The sequence below is a fragment of the Orcinus orca genome, chromosome 4 (genome assembly GCF_937001465.1).
Source record: "Orcinus orca chromosome 4, mOrcOrc1.1, whole genome shotgun sequence".
In the NCBI taxonomy this organism is placed as follows: Eukaryota; Metazoa; Chordata; class Mammalia; order Artiodactyla; family Delphinidae; genus Orcinus; species Orcinus orca.
Window position 1 is genome coordinate 109,080,078 of NC_064562.1, and position 18,503 is coordinate 109,098,580.

An 18,503-nucleotide genomic window follows, 5' to 3' on the forward strand; every position below is an offset into this window, starting at 1 on the left:
TGAGTTTTTGGATGCACCCAGTCTGATCAAGTCACTTCTGGGCTTAAATGTTTTACTGATGCCCCATTGAATTCAGGATACCTTTCAGAAAGTCTTTAAGTGTATGATCTCAGGGTGACCCTTCAGCCTTCTCTCTAAACTCCACTCACCCCAGCTTCCTAACCCTCTTCCAGGATCCTATCACACCCACACTCCACCCTTCAGAGCATGTTGTTCATTCACTGGTTTTCCTCTTAAGAAAACTTGAGTATCTTCACTTCTGGGCTCAGTATTCCATGAATGGCTCTGAAATGGACTGGGTGCTCCTTTTATGTGCTACTTTGTGGTCACCAATGTTGCATCTATGGTCATAGTTTTATACTGGGAAATATACAAATCTACCTCCCTCACCAGCTACTTGCTTCTTAAGAACAGAGCCTCGAGTAAGTCATGCTGTCTGGTCAATGGATGTTTAATAAACAATGTTGAATGAAAAAGCGAAAGTTATCACAAGACTTTCATTGACTATGTCTCACATATGATATGATAATTACACGCATTTGCCAAAAATAACTAACATAACCCGTGTTTATAAAAAAATTCAGGTTCGGTATAGGAAAGAAAATAGTTGCATTCTATTCTACACTGGATTAGTGATTCTCTAGGGAATTTTCCTCAGTTTTGGACACTGTATTGTTTAATGGCTTTTTTTAATTTTCCTAGAAGTTTCTAAGTTCTATCTAGAACTCCTAGGAAAATATAGGTCAAAAAATATTTAAATTATCTGCTGTCCTAACATTCAGAAATAACATTTGTTGATGACTATTGCATCTGTTTTCCAGTCTCTCTCCCTTTCTCTCTCTTTTAAATGAACATCAATAATTAAAAGAGATGGTGACAGACTAGATTATGTCAATGTAATGTTTACACGATGGTGAAGAATCTAGAAACAATGACTAATACAAAAAAAGAGGAAAAATGGGTTTTTTCGAAGGCACAATTAGTGTCTCTCAATATCAAGTTCACCAAGCAGAAGAGAAATTAAATGGAAATCTGTAGGACTTTTGAGAGTAGAACTAGAATCAAAAAGTTACTAAGCTGTATTTCAGTTTATTTGAGCTTTGGGAAAATTGAAGTAGCTTCCTCTTCAGAAAGTGAGTTTCTTTAACATGGAGGTAAATAAACTGAAGCTGGTTGCCAATTTGTTGAGAATATTAGAGAAGTGACACATCCATCAAATTAATCCTGGAGATGACCTGGAGATGACCTCTGAAGATCTAAGATGAGATTTAATGATTCTATGACAGTGTTATCAAGAACAATTCCAAATGAATTAGTCTCTTTTATTCTAAGCAAGAAATAATACATTAAAAGACAATAATTCCTTTTACATAGGCTGAACATATATATATATATATATATAAATGATTCCACTGTGCAAAAAGAATGAGAAAATGTGTATATATATATATATATATTCAACAAAAGGCATGTAATAGAATGCTCATTGTAACTATTTGTAATATCCTCAATCTGGAAACTACACAAATGCCCTTCAACAGTAGAATAAATAAAAATTAGGCATTCATGCAATAGAATACTTTACAGTCATGAGAATGAACAAATCACTATTATATGCAAAAACATGAATGAATCTCACAGACATCAGGTTGAGTAAAAGACACAAAAAAGTAAATAAAAGCAGGCAAAACTAATGCATCGTGTTAGAAGGGTAAGGGTAAGGGTTACCCTTGTGGTGGGTTTTAACTCAAAACGGGCATGAGAGGGCTGCTGGCAATTCTCTATTCCTTGATCTAAGTGCTGTTTAGACAGATGTGTTTAATTTGTGAAAATACATCGAACTGGACATATGTCCATTTTTCTGTACGTGTGTTGTACTTCAGTATGAAGTTATAAAAGTGGCCTCTATGTCCTTTAGTTTTCCATATTCAGTACTATAGCAAAAGCCATGATGTCAAAGTCATAAGATTTATATTTTAAAAAATTATTCACTAAGAGAATCTAAATAGTGTGAAAAGTTTTAAATGATGTCTAAAAACTTATGAATAAAAATATGTGCTTTGGAGGCAAAACACTAGCAAGGAAATCTGGTCACCTTGATGTATTTCATCTAATTTGTGCTGAAATCCATATGTAGTAACAACTAATTATAGATCTCTTTTAGATTTGTTAGCATGCTGCTTTAAAAATATATTGGTTTATTTATCATGGGAACTCTGGCAGAAATTAAACCTCCTAGAATTTTCTAAGCATTTTCATTTATGGATAAAAGTATATAGCCATATTATTGTGCTTCCAAAAATCCTTCTACTTACTCGGTAAAGCAGGTGCACGGATTTATCAGGCCACAGCCACAGTCACTCAGATAATCTCTACAAAAACAAGAGCCCAACCACCAGGTTGTTTGTACTTTCCAAAGCCAAGAGAATAGGTCTGGATAATACTACTGGAAGAAAAATAATACTGTACCGTGTAATTGACAAAAAAAAATATTATTTTTCAAGTATTGGCAGCTTTTTTCTGTGGCAGAGGTTGGCAGATGTTTTCTGAAAATACCCAGATAGTAAATATTTAGGCTTTGCAGGCCACATGGTCTCCATCACAACTACTCAACTCTGCTCTTGTGTGAAAACCACCATAGACAATATAGAAACAAATGAGCATGACTGTGTTCCAGTAAAACTTTATTTATCAAAACCTTGAGTGGGCCTGATTTGGCCTGTGGAATGGGAGTGTTCAACTCCAGTTCTAGGGGAATGAAAAGGTGTCTTGTTTTATTTTGTTTTCCCTTTTCCTATGTGGCTATCAAGCCAGTAGAGTATGTACTGTCATCCTTCAGTGGTTCCTAATCTGGGATAACTGGATTTGGGGATGGGGATGTCCTTAAGCTTTTCTCATTATTAAAATTTGAGGAAAACAATCTGTTTATCTAGCGTACACAGACTAACTGAAAGGTAAGCCTCATGCTTTTCACTAGAATTTCCCCAGCTCCTAAGAAGACAATCTATAGAAGAATACTATGTAAAAAATTCTTTAAGACTGAAAATTGGGAACAACTTTCTTAACTAACTAGAACCTTCCTGGTAAACTGTGACGGTGGACACCTTATTTCATTCCTTCACTGAACAGCTGCTTTGTAAACACTATTATAGGCATTGTACTAAGTGTTTGACGGGAAACAGTAGTGCATATACAGAATTCTTACTCTCACAGACTTACATGACAGTGGGAAGACTCAGGGGACAGTGGTTAAGAATTTGTAGGCTGGAGCCTGACTGTCTGTCTTCAAACACAGGCCCCAACTCTCACTAGATATATTACCTTGAGTAAGTTAGTTACTTAATAAGATTTGCCTCCATCTTCTCATCTGTAAAAGGTAAATCACAATGCTATATATTTATAAAACTATTGTAAGGATTAAATTAGTTACCACTGTGGGCTGGCACTGTGGGCCAGATAACTCTTTGTACTGGAGACTGTCCTGTGTATTGCAGCATGTTTATAGCAGCCCTGGCCTCAATCCACTAACACAACACTTTCCATCCTCCCTCACCTGATGTGATAACGATAAATGTCTGCAAACATTGCCAAATGTCTCCTGGGAGCAAAATCACACAGGTGATTAAGAACCACTGATCTAGCGCATATTAAGTGTCCAACACGTATTAGCTGTTACTATATTTAATCATTAGCTGATTTTGAAGGGTAAAGGAAGAGATTTCTCACAGGTGTTAACTTCTGCACTGTCATTTATTATAAAATCCCATATATAAGAAGCATGCAGTACAATGTTTTGCAGACATTAAATCAGTCAATGTTAATCTCTCTCTTTCCTCTTCAATCTTTAATATTGATTTGAAGTACAGTTCCTCTCAGAATGCCTTTTTAACTTTATTGCTAAGGACTTCATTTTTAATTTCATTTTTATTTTTCCCTTTCTAGTCTATTAGCCAACTCTTTCAACCTCAGTTATAATCTTACTGCAGGTCATTTACTTAGAGGAATGGTTTCTTGCATGGAATAATATAAGAAATAGAATAAAACCATTCCTGAATGTGATGTTCTTATGCCTCCCTATATTCCTGTAGGAATTGAAAAATGGCTTCAACAGAAAACCTTTTTGTGTTTATTTCAATTACTTTTTTGTTGAAGATCTTCCTAAGATATACCAAGTTTTTGCTTTGCTTTAGTAACTATTAGCTGATGGCAATAACAGAAGTTGTCTTTAATGATTGACTATCATTCCAGTGCTCGTGGCATCACTTCTTAGCCAGGACCGTAGACGTATAAGATTGGGGTGCTGAGCACAAAACATATATCTACTGTTCAAGGTTTCAGATTAGTTTTGGCTGTTTAAAATTACAATGAAATATTGTGTTCCTTAAATTATATCTTAGGGGCAACACTGCAAGTAAATATTAAACTCTGACAAAACATAAGGGAAGGGATCGTGTGGGAGAGATTTTTAATTTTCCAGCCCCTTGAAGTCAGACCTGGTCTTCATTTGAATTGGCCAGCGAAATGTGAGTGGAAGTAAGGTGTCTCTCTCTCTCAAGCAGAAACTTTTAAACCGGCATGTGGTTCACATCACTGTCCTCTTTTTCCTCTGCCAAGAGACTAGGAATATTCCAAGTAAAAACTACTCCATTAGTCTGGATTTCAGAGTAAAGATGGCATGGAACAACTGACTTGAGATGGGCTTACAGCAAGAATAATACATAAATCTTCAGTGCTGTGTTTGTTACCACAGCATAATTTAGCATATGCTGACTGATACATGTTATAATAGTGATTCATTTATTGAACAGTTTTGCACTCTCTCTGTATATATACCAGGCACAAGAGTAGACACTTGTCAATAAAACATAGAAGTAGCACCTGTCCCTGAGGGAACTTACAGTAGAGTGGGATGAAACACCTACTAACTAGAGAGGTGGATTACCTGCAAATTGCCTTCTGACTATATTCCCATTCCTGACTTCAGAACTGCCTGTTTCTCTGTGACAAAGCAGAGAAGATGAAGCATTATGTGGGCAGGTGGATACAAAAACCTTGGAAGCTGGGCAGCTCCATGAACCTAATTAACAAGGTGGTTATCTTTTCTTTTGGGCAACCGCAATCCATGCCAGGAACATAGATACAAATAGGGGCAGATTCTATGTGCAACTGCAGTGGAAAAGCCATGAGATATTGTCAGGAAGCATTCTCTCCGAATGTGCATGCAGAGAAAGCAGAACCCACCCGGCAGCCAACACTTCTCCAGCTCTGAATGGGAGACATGATTCCCTGCAATACTTGCTGCTGACTCCACCACCCAGAATTGCTCTCCATGGTAATCAAACACTTCTGTGCATCCCAGGGCCTGGGAGGCCTGGTAAAGGAACACCACAGGAACACAAGGACCACTTTATTATCTGACTGTGGCCTGCCTTTGGTTTTCCAAGGAGTCTTATGTATGGAAATGAAGCAATTGAAACCAGCATGATTTGGTTCTCATGGTTATCCTCCTCTCCCCTAACAGGAGTTGGCAGCATTTTATGGGCCTCATAAAAGAGTTTATGAGGCTTTGATGGGAAGTTGGCAGCCCAAGCTGCCTACAATGACCTGATGAAAAACAGCTCTTCTCTGCACCTACTTGAAAGGTTTATGGCTGCAGTTGTTTACTCAGAGCCCAGGCAGAGCTGGGCCAGGGGAGTCAAAGAGATGGGCCTCAGAAGTGAAGGTGGAGGAAGAACCTAGCTCTGGCATGCCAGAACTCAGAAAAACATCTGTGCCCAGCAGGGATGCTGAACCCAGATCCTAGGGAGGCTGAGAAGTCTTAGTCCACTGAACATACTTAGAGATGCCTTTCTTCCCCTTGACCAAGTGATCCCTCTCTTCTTCTCACTTCACATTAGGACACTTCTGGTTTGATAGCTAAGAGCACAGGCTTTGAAGACATAGGACCTGACTTAAATTCCCCCTCATGACTTACTAGCTATGTGGCTAGTAGCTTACTAGCTATGTAGCTTTAAGTAAGGCATTGAACCTCTCTGATCCTCTGGTTCCTACTCTTGCTTAATAATGATTGAATGAGATTATTTTGACCAAGTTCTTAAAACAGTGCCTGGTACACAATGACCTTTTAGGAATTAATGGCCATCACTAAAAGATCTAGTTTCGAGATTCAATTCCACCTTAGGCAGGTCAATTAAACTGACAGGTCAATTAAACTGACAGATCAGTAAGATTCCTCACTGACCGCATGGAAGGAATGAAATTGGGATGAAGGAATAAGTTAAGATATTGTATATGAACATAGCCTGTACGTTTTGAAGTGGAATTCAAGCGGCCATTTAAATTCTAAAAAGTACATTCTTAAAATAACAATAATGATAATGACCAAACATTAATACCATGAGTGCCACGAATCAGAGCCTCTTCTAAGCATTTTACACGTATTAATGCCTATTTCTCATTACACGGCGAAGAACTACCAGCTTTATTACCTCCATTCTATGGAGGAAACTGAGGCACAGAGAGGCTAAAGGACTTGCTTACGTTAGAGGGAATATTAAAACTCAGGTAGTCTGACTCTTTTATCCTCACCATATTAAATTTCTATAATTTCTGTAAATATTTTCAAACTTAGATACACACTTTCAAATTGTCAGACGTGCAGATTTCTGTTTTCCTTGAGGAACCAGATGGCTGGTTCTACGTATGTGATAAGTGCAGCTATAGCTAATTCCACTGAGAGAAAATGTGTGGTTTATCAAGTTTTATGTATCTTTCACTGATTTATTCCACAAATGTTAACTGAGCGCTTGCAATGTGATAGGCACCATGGTAGACACTGACAAATTTCTCAAAATGTTTATCAAGACATCTGCATCTACAACATTTAGTCTATTTCTTACAACCTGACTGAATCCAACCTGGCTTCCACCACAATTACTCTAATTAACTTTATTCTCAAATGTCACATTCTAGTCACTTACTCCAATGTCTATGTATGTGTGTGTTTCCATCATACCAATCTTATTCAAAGTCTTTGTTTGCCACGTTTTATTTAAAATTCCCCCTCTCTTATCTCATAAAATGACACTTTTCCCCTCTGGAGATTGGTTTCCGTGGACTCATTTTCCTCCCCAAGCCACTAAGCATGAAACATGACCCCCTCAATGCATCATAATCAAATGCTATGCCCTGACATTCAATACCCCTCAAGATCAAATTCCATACAGTTCTCTAGCTTTACGTCTCACTACCTCCTTCATGTATGAAACCTTCCAACATTCCTCACTCTTCACTGTTTTCCCTATCTCTGTATGATTATCCAGTTTGTTCTCAGAATTAACTATCTGCCTCATTTACTGTTGGATTCAAGGCATCCTGCCCACTTCAGATGGAGCCCCAGCTAAAAGTAACATTTCCTTCTTCATACTCCAGTGGCAATTTACCACACCTCTCTCAAGACACTGTACATTACCCTCAGTGACAGCCTGTTCTTCCGTTGCCTTTTAGCCTCCAGGAAGCTGTAAACACTTTCAGAGCATGGATTACGTCTTCATCACTAAGTTCATTCTCAAGCCTGGCATAGATCTGTACTCAAGGTAAATGATCAGTGTTATTGGATGGCTGGTTTGATGGATGAATAGATGGTCAAAGGCTCACATAATTCATAAGCTAATCTTTCTTCTAAAGCTTGTGTTTTATGACATTTAGGACAAGAATTGATTACAGTATCCATATTGGCTGCAGTATCCATATTTTCATTGTAGAAAATATTCTTAATTTCTACCATGAACAAAATTACACAAAAAGCTTTAAAAGGAAAAAGTGATTGTTGTTGGCAACACTGGATTGGACTCTGGTATTAAGCACATTGTACTTCGGCTACACCCCTGAGAGTGTCCAGTGCCCCTATTTCTCCCTCTGAACTCTGAAGTGAAGTTAAACAGAGACCCTCTATGTGTCTGTCCAGCTCAGGAAATGTCTAGGTCCATCTTGCATCCTTCTGTGGGTAGTTTGGATCCAACGTATTATACTTATCCAAATAAGGAGAAATTAAGAAGGAAATTCCATGGCTCGCCATTAACAGAGTCATTTGCCACGGTGGCTAGGAATAACTCACATGTACTGGTGGCTTTTATTTTAGAGGAAATTCTGAAAAGGATTATTTATGAAAGAAAAAATAATGCCAGCTACCAATAATGCCACCTGCCAATTCTAAAATTCTAGAATTGATTGTGAGGCTCTGAATTATACTGAAAAGAGAGTTATACTGAATTATACTGAACACTGGTTCTTAGGATATATAGGTACATATAGATGCACCTATCCAGATGTGTATATATGTGCATATACACACATTTTGTATGTATACATATGTATTTCATGTATGTGTATACATATATACATATGCATATATAGAGATATATATGCATTTATGTATATATTATGAAACATTCAAGAAATAGAAGCTTTAAAGGAGCAAAAAGAACAAGAAAAAATACAAAGAGATATGGTAGAAATGGAACTGACTCCAGTGAGTTGACATAAAACAGTTTTTCCATTTATGCACTAAAAAGACAAAGGAAATGGACCCTTATGAAGATATTTATCATTACGCGGCTGGTGAAGCCATCGCTCTGTACTTGTCAACAAGGAGTACAAAGCTAAGATGGGATGGATTAGCAATGAACATGTTTTCTGTTGTGTCCATTATTTTATTAGATTCTTCTAGGCCCTAAATTCTTCCTAAATAAAACAGAATAAAATAATAAGAAATAATAAAGTAACCTTTTCTTCATTTTTCATAAAAGTATGAGATGGGAAAGTACACTAGTGTGGGACTTTAAGAGAGCCTTTGACTCATCTCCACTTACTCATTTGTCAAGTCAATGTGACCAAAGAAGGTGGAATGAGTGGGAGAGACGGTCCTCAATTTATCCAGGTTCTAGCCCAGGTACCTTGTTTGGTAAAAAACAAAAAATCAAAAGAACTGCCACAACTATGATCAGAAACAAGTTATGGGCACTACAAGTAAGAATGTGTTCCACTAGTTTTTCCAGAAAAATTTCAAAGCTTAGTTTGTTTAGACTCAGGCACTGTGGAAGGGGGGAGTCCTGGGATTGCTAATGTGTTAATGTCCATCATATGTGAGGTCTTTTACAAATGTCACCATGGATTCCTCACAACTTTGTAAGACCAATCTCTTTCCCACTATTTAATAGATGGGGCTATAGAAGACTGAATGTTCTAAGTAACCAGCCTAAGGTCATCCAGTTAATACTTGGTAGAGACACAGTATGAGCCCAGTGCTATGTATGCCCCAAAGGCTATGGTCTGGGCTTCATAATAACACCTTTTATTTCATCTATTACTGTACATTTCAATTTAATTATTTTTTACTTATCTAATTATTTTTCACCTTACAAGTAAGCAATAACAAGGTTGAGACATTATAACTTTAATTTCATAGAGAGGCAAACTAAGACCCAAAAAGTTTAAATTATTTGCCCAAACTCATTTAAGTGTAGTACCTAAGACAAGTATTCAGCTATCTGATTTTAAAGCTAGTTCTTCTTAAAGTAGAGCATATTGTATTTCACCAAGCTCTGTATCAAGACAAAACACTGTATAGTTTTTATTCCTTAATACGTGGTCCCATTTTGAAATAACAGATTAGAATCACACACAGACACACAAAGACACACATATTGCACTATAGTTACTTTAATATGTATTATATGTTGAAATGTGTAAATTTCACTAACACAGAGATTTCCAGCCAAGCTGTTTTACTATAGGAAGGCTGAATAAAGAATAGCGGAAACTCTTCCAGCCAAAGAAAATTGCATAGACACAAAAAACACTAATAGCTGTACTCTGTAAAGGCTTGAGCTTATCTTTGCTTGATTAAACTAGAAGAGCATTTTAATGGAATAACCTTCATTTGACATTTAGCTAACTACTATTTCACAGAATCACACTTCATTACGAAATGAGAGCCAATCTTAGTGATTGCAGCACTAGTTATTATAAAAATGTTTCTTATTTTATTCTCCCAATCAATACTCTTCAATTTCTATTCTAGGATTTGTTTTCCTGCTTCTGATTTTAAGGAGGAGTAAAAAGGGGACAAATAACTTCCCCAAATGCATTATCCTGAGAAAGAATATTGCTTTACAATCTCCAAAGAGCCGCCACATACATTAGCACATTTTTTTTTACTTAAAACCATCACTTGAAGATAGATATTATTTTTCCTTAAATGAAAGAAGAAATTGAAGACAAAAATATCCAGTGACTTTCCCAGAGTTGCATATATCTAGGTTGCAGCCAAGATGAGAGTCAAAACTCAGATCTAGTCACATGCTGTCCACTGTATCACATCTTAACATTGGAACTAATTTTATTTACCTCAGGCCTAGAAAATGCTGAGAGAAATATCATCAACATCAGGTAAAACCTGAGGTCTAAGATGTTGCTTTAGGAACTCAATCTAATTGTGTTTCTAGTTGTAAAATCCATTACTCTTTTAATCTCAGCTCATTAGAGCTGGAAGAAACTGCAGAGAACATTCATTGAAGAACCGTTATTTGGTCCTATTATGGACCAGAGATCGCATTAGGTCCTAGAGATACAAAGATGAGTAAGACACGATCCATGGCTCCAAATAACATTACAATGCTAATCATCTGTACAACAAATAATACTTAATTTTGCCACCAGGCACAGAAAAGGGAGAGATTCAGAGAGGAGGTACTAAAATTCCACATTAGTTGGAATTTTTTAAATGTATAGGTGTTCATTGAAGTAGAAGCGAGGAGTGAAGAGGTGATGGGTGGATAACTAGTATAACTAAAGGCTTGTGGACTTGGTGAAACTATGAATAGTTCCACATGACTTGGGATTTGGTTTGTGTGTGTGGAGAGAAAGAGAGGGGGAGTGGGGAGGGAGGGGGAGAGAGAGAGAGAGAGAGAGAGAAAGAGAGAGAGAGTTGGTGTGTAGGTGATGGCAATGGAGAGCTGGCTATCACTAGCCCATAATAATGTGAATCAGAAAAGTGTGCCCCTAACTGGACCAGCTATTTGCAGTCACTCTCCCCTAGGGCAAATACCTAATGTTGTGGCCTTGAAATAGAGAATGCAAAAGAGATAGAGAAAGGACAAGAGGTAAGATTGAATACATAGTGAAGCCATTTGGGTCCTGAACTCGACTTTCTCCCATGATATGTGGAGCCATTAAAGAGGTTTTACAAAAGAACAAAACCAGCAGCAGAGAGAAGTCAGGAGATGATAGGAATCGCAGTGAGGTCCAAGACATAACTTACAACTCCCCTTTCTGTAACTGACTTCATGTTCTCTCAAGAAATAAAAGGAATTAAATTAGTCATTGTAGGACAATTTATGCTCTGCTATAGTTTTAAAATCTCTTTTATCAGTTTAATCACAAAGGAACTCAGAATTTGTTTCCTTTTCTCCTGCCCTTAACTTAGGAACTAAGTTTTGAGGTGGGAATGGGCTATTTACATACCAACCTGGCCTCACCTCCAGACCCATGTGTTGATATCAGATGCCTCTTCCATCTCCCAGAGATGCCCCTCACCCTATCTGGTCTCTGGATATCCTGTAATGATGTCTACAGAAGTGCAATTGGTGGTGTCTAGGTATCTTGGTGGTGTTTTAGGTATCTCGTCGTACCTATTTAATCAATAAACATTTAGGGGTACCTAATATATACCAGGCAGTGTTCTAGGTTCTGGAAATATACAGTAATAAGCAAAAGAGGCAGAAATCCCTGCCTGATTGTGTTTACATTCTACTCAATGTTGACATCTGTGCCATAGCTACTAGTTCTAGATCCAAGTCCCTGCCCCTCTGTCCTTCTCATCTCAACCCCAGTCCTCCATTTGTTTGGGAGTCCACTTAACTCCATCTAGATATCTTCTTTAGTCTCATGTAAACTACTTCCCATGCTTCGGAATTCACTGATGTCTTGCTAAATGCAATTTTGAAACTTCCCTAGGCTATGTCATTATGAGTGGAGAATAATGCTCCTCCGAAGCCCCTGGCTGACACCCAAGGCAGAAGAGAGCTTTCTATGCCCTCTTTTCTCGCCACTGTTTCCTTATGTTATGTCCCTCTAACATCTTACTTCAATGTCATGATCTAGTCTTAAATGCAAAAAGTTGTAGCTATTTCAAAGAGGAAATATATCAAGAAGTATTATGAAATATTGTCTTTATTAAACAATTATCCCACTCTAAGTTCATCACTACCAATCTAACACAGGAGCTGTGAGTGAGGAGAAATTTAGGGCAAAATCACACAGACTGATATGCGATAGGTGATGTAGTTGTAACACTGTGGATGAAGTGTAAGTATCTTTCTGGGTAACTGGTGGCATTATTCACAAACACAGAGGACAACAGGAAAGATGCTTGGCTGTTTTGCCTGCCGGTCTTGAGGTGTTTGGGGAATATTTGATCGAAGATGTCCATTGGTGCTTCAAAAACTGGGCTGAGGATCCATATGTATAAATCCTAAGCACAGAAGTGGTATTTGAGGCCATGGAGAAATCATCTCATCCAACCCCCTTCCCCTACTGTCACCAACTCATTTTACAGGTTCAAAGTCTGAGGCACAGAGAAGCTTACTCAGTGATGTATGCAGGGTCAAATGGCCACTTTTTGGCAGAGCAAACTAAATTTTTCTTTACTCCCAGCCCAGCAATGAGGTTCAAGATAAGTTAGGAAGATAATGTTTCATATGGAAAGAGATGAAAAAGGAAACAAAATCTACACATTTCAACCAAAATGTTAGGCTCAGAGATATTATACATGTGAAAGAATTTTAAACTATCCCTGGATGAACTGCTATATGTGCTTCCTGAAACACCTGCCACATTTACTTGTCATCTAAGTGAATTCATTAAAAAACAGAGCAGCCCCCAGGGCAAGAGATCCTTTGCATAAATTAGGTGTGAGGGACAAAAAGCACGTTTGAGACGTCTTTATAGGAGAGAGTAGAAATGTTGGTTTGTTGCAGAATTGAATAACCTCCTAGAACAAACATTTTAGAGTCTGTGGCTGTGTTTCTATAACATGAATAAAAATGACTGCCCAAGGGAAGGACAGCACATCCTGGGAGGAAAAACTGCGTACTCTCCCACCATTGCTTCTCAAATATCTAAGCAATCAGTTGTTCTGAAAAAAAGTCTCCAAAGCAAACCCTGTGTCTTCTCCTTCAGACTGATTGATCAAAGAACAATTGGTGGCACCATGACACCCTGACAATGCAGACATACACCTCTAGAGAGTCATCAACTGGGGCTCATTTTCTGCTATCAGTTGAATGCAATTACTTCTTTTTCACTCAATTATGTTGAAGGGTCTAATAGGAAAATTGGTTCTGTAATTTTAAGAGCTTGCAGATTAAGAACAGTAGAAATTTCCATAAGTGTCTCATGGTGGGGGAGCAGTCCTCCCAACCCTGACATGCTAATTTGCTGCTCATCCTTTAGGCCCAAGTCTGATAGCCCAATACCTCATGTTCTCTATGTAAGGTCTGACTATTCAAGATGATAAAACACAACTAGCTCTGGAAGAATAAGTTACAGAATGATAGGCTGTCATACATTAAATTATCACCTGAGTTTTGAACCATAATCTACCATCCTGTGAAACAACACAAATTTTTTTCTCCAGGGTAAAAAATACCAAAACAAGAAAAAACATTTCAAATGCACTCCAAACCCCAATGCCCACATAAATCTGCAAGGGAATATGTTTATCATTCATTCATTCATTCATGTAATAACTAGAGCTAGGCTCAAAGCCCAGCTCTACTATTGGTTACATGCAAATGTTAGGCTCAGAGATATTACACATGTGGAAGAGAATCTGTTCCAGATACTCAGCTAGGCTGAGTAGAGAAATGGTTTTAAAGAACATAAACACTGCTCTCAAGGATCTTACAATCCAGGGTGGAGCTAGACATGCAAATAAATTATTATCATATAAGTTATTGGGTGATGAAGATGATGATGGCATCACATTGTGATGTGCACCAGGGGGCTACGAGGAAGGAGGAGGTAGGTCAGAGAAGGCATTCCAACAGAGAAGAAACTTCAGAAGGCCTTAATGGAGAAACAGGAGACGCCTAGGCAGTTACAGAAAAGACGGGGTGTCACACAGGTGAAAGCCATGGCAAAGACCATTTATGAGAAAATGACAAGGTAAGTACCTTGTGTCCACAGGTTTGTTGTATTTTACCATATGCCCCCTTACTTGAGTGATGACCTCTTTAGAGTTCTATTCTTCTCTCCCAGAACCCCTACTGTAATCTTCAACTTAAGACTCTCCTGTACATGGAACGTGTCTGCCCAGACTTTCCCATCCCTAGCTCAGATTTTAACACTGGGTCCCCTAAAGAAAGGATTTGGTATAGATGACAGTAAGGTAAGAGTATCTTGGGTGCGAGTTAGAACTGGATTCAAATCTCACCTCCCCTCTACTAGCTGTATGACACTGAGTATATGTTTAGCTTTCTAGCCTCTCTTTATTCATCTGTAAAGATTGTAACTTATTGGGTCATTTGTAGATTGAATAGTCAATACCATCTATCTCTAAACAATGACGGAGAACATTTTCTTCAATGAGAACATCCAAAGGTAAATTTTGGGCAAATTTGATTATTTCACATTTTTATGGATATGTTTAAAATATTCAAACACATGGGCTGCCCTGGTGGCGCAGTGGTTGCGAGTCCGCCTGCACGGGTTCGTGCCCCGGTCCGGGAAGATCCCACATGCCGCGGAGCGGCTGGGCCCGTGAGCCATGGCCGCTGAGCCTGCGCGTCTGGAGCCTGTGCTCCGCAGAGGGAGGGGCCGCGACAGTGAGAGGCCCGCGTACCGCAAAAAAAAAAAAAAAAAAAAAAAAAAAAAATATATATATATATATATATATATTCAAACACATGCTTGTAATAAGTTATATGTTATATACTCCTAGGTAAAATAATGTTTTATGAAAATAGTGTTTGAATTTAAAATGTTGCTTTTTGAACTCATATTTTGTGAATCTATTTTATTCTAATTGTTCATATACATATTCAACATCAGTGCCTTTATCATCACAGAAGATAAGTTTCAACTCATCTAACACCAATTACCAAAGCACATCATCCTCACTTACTTGAAATATAGCACTTTTTATGCTATAATAGCCTTGTATAATACTGTCTCTGGAATTTTATCCCAGGATGCAAGGGCCATTTGCCTTCCCTGAATGTACTATTAAATATTCCAAAGATTTAGTCCAGCTAGACAAAATAAAGAACTGGAAAATGAGAAAATTAAATTTAGGAAAAAGACAAGGAAAGAGAAAGCGGGGGAAGGAGGAGGAAGTGGGGAGAGAATAAACAAATATTGCTATGTCTAAAATGTTATTAATATGATTATAAAATCATTACAAATTTAAAGTTAAACATGAACCAGAAGATAAATGATATTCTAAGAAGAAGTGGGGTGAGAAATTAAGAAATAAAATCATCCTAAAGTATTCATATTACTCAAGAGGCAATCAGGTTTTCTTTTGTTCTTTTTTGTTTTCAATCATAAATAGACACACACGCATTTAAGAACTTCTTTTAAAACAAAGAGTAATCTCACTCTACTTCATTTTTTCTTTCCCCAGAACAATCATTTCCATTTCTTTGAGCTCAATATTCTTATTTGCCTTCTCCTTCATATCATAATTTTACCACTATTACTTGCTTTTTAAGTTTTAGGTCTAACCTGTTGACTTCTCCATGGAAGTCAACACACACACACACACACACACACACACACACACGAGCTCTCACATACACTCCCATATTTTTATTACCCTCTACTTCCCAACATAATTAAATACGTTTACATTATTGTGATCATGAAAGTGCTATTCACAGATTACGACAAGACTAGGTGGTAATGATTAGTTATCCTTTCTTAAAAATGTTAACTTTTGGAAAAGGCTCTTTCAGAAAGACCCAGCAGAGCTCAGAGTTAAAGAGACAGGACAAAATCCCCTAGTGTCTCATTGTAGGTGATGGTAAATGGAGCCATTTCTTCTTCCATGCCTTGGTTCATGTACCTATTCTTGAATGAACACAGTGCCGTATAAAGGTCTCTGAGTTAATAGATATACTAAATCCTAAAGAATAGCACCCTATCTTTTTGGAGTGTTTCCTGTGAACTAGTACTTCAATTGTACAGCTAGAAGGCTGTTCTAGAGTTCTAGGGGTGGGCAGCTGATTTTGGATGATTTAGTACATGATATATGACCAGTGGACCCAATAGCCATGAGCCCATTCCTGTACGTCTTTCACTGTAAAGTTCCCCTGGTTGGACGCTGTGTGGAATTGATTCCTGAGCTATGGATCACGCATTCTATAAGTACCTGGATAGCAGTCATAGCTAAGACACTGCAGGCAAGAAAAGCACATCTATACCTGAAATAGATGAATGACTGTTTGAAGATGGGAGGAGCCTGAGGGTGTCACATTGGCACCAAGTGGCCAGATGGTGTCCTTGAAGACAAGTGCCATATAAGAGTTTGGGCTCAATGTTCATTTTTGTTGCTGAAAAATTGGATACTCAGAGACAGAAAGAGCTGGATCAGCCTTAGTGGTGGGTTGTCCATCCTGTTGCATCCATACCTAGCCTCCATCTCCACCTCTGTGCCTCTCCAATCATGTGCCCATCATGCCGGTTCTGAGTGACCAATTGTTAACTGGTAGAGTAATGTTGTCTATGTGAGTTTTCAGTGCCCTTTCTAAGTAGATACTTTCTGTTAGGCATTAACTGATGATACAAACATCTTCACAATTTGTGCCGACCTTCCTATGTCCGTCTCCATGCATCTATCCCAAAGAGTCTTGTCTTCCACTCCCACCTCCCACCACCAGAGGGTCAGGCCATTTGCCACTGCCCAGGAATCAGTATACAGTCTCCTCAGGCCACTACTCCTTCCACATCAAGTAGATGAGTAGGTACCCTGCTGGCAGCTCCACCCACTGGGAGGATTTTCCCTCCCCATCCACTGTCCTCGGGGGTACCTCCAAATGGGGCTGTAACATATTTATCATCTATTTTCAGCTTCACCCATGTATCAAGCCAATCCATTCATAAGCCAAACTCACTTTTATTCCTCCTCTTTCAAGTGTTCTTACAAAACTCCCTTAAATGTGCAAGCCAGGGAGGGGGCATTTGTGCAACTGTGGAGGGTGACTTGTAGCATCCACATGCCCTCTGGTCCTTCTAATAAGTCCATCATCCCAGATATGCCATTTCTGCTGTATGATGGACAGCAGCTGGACTTGTCCAACTTCATGCTTGGTGGGTATGTCAGAACCGAGCTCATGAGGAGAGGTTCTGGCTATAGGGTCACTTGGTACCTAATGGTAAAATGATCCATTTCTACCAGGGCCTAATAACACGCCACAAGCTGTTTCTCACATAGCATGCAAACTTCTGTGATAGATGGTACAGTCTTACTCCAGAATCCCAGGAGTTTTTGTGGCAATTCTCCCACTGGAGCGTGCCATAGACTCCACACTGCCCCCTTGCCCACTATAGACACTTCCAACACCACAGAGTCTGCAGGACCATAGAATCCAATGGCAGCGCTGGTTGTCTCTTGATCTAGACATTCTATAATGTCCTTTTCTGCTCCAGGTTCCACTCAAAGCTGACAGCCCCCAAATCCAACCACTATCCCCCAACATAATTAAAATACAGTCAAATGCCTAAAATATTAATGACAAATGTTTACATCAGGATGTGAAACACTTAAAACACTGCTTTTGCTCACCAAAAAGTTGATGATGTTGTTAACAAATATTCTGGCTTCTGGCTTCTGGCTGTGTAGTATCATGATGTGCGTCTCCTTAGTTGGCATTCAACTCTCACTTCTTAAAATTTTTATGTTCTACCAATTGCATTTGGAATACGACTCAAGACTGTTCATGCACATTGTTTTGTTAAAAATGCTGTGTTTAGACTTGTGGGCATAAATTTTTTTTTTCTTTTTAAACATTGGCCAAAAAATATTGCATTTAAAATGCTCTGTGAAGCCTAGGTATTAATAATGAAGAGGTATTCATTCCACTGGGAAAATACTAATTGGGAGATATTCTGTAGGATTTTTCTGTCATAGCTTAAATTCTGATAAGTACAGTGGAGAGAAAGGAAACAGGAAGGAAGATCAGGAAGGTGGGAGAGGAAACAGGTGTTAGCAAGTTCAAGAGTGTGGTTGAGAAAGGTCTCACTGAGAAGATGAGAGATGAGTAAAGATTGAGAGAGGAGAGAGAGTACGCCATGATGTAATTTCACAGGGAGAAAATCAACATTTGGGAGAAGAAATAGGATATCTGAAAGGCCCCAAGGTAGGAGTATGTCCAGAGTCTTTGAGCACAGCAAGTTCAGAATGACCACAGAGACAGGAGCTATATGAGCAGGAATGAGTGTAG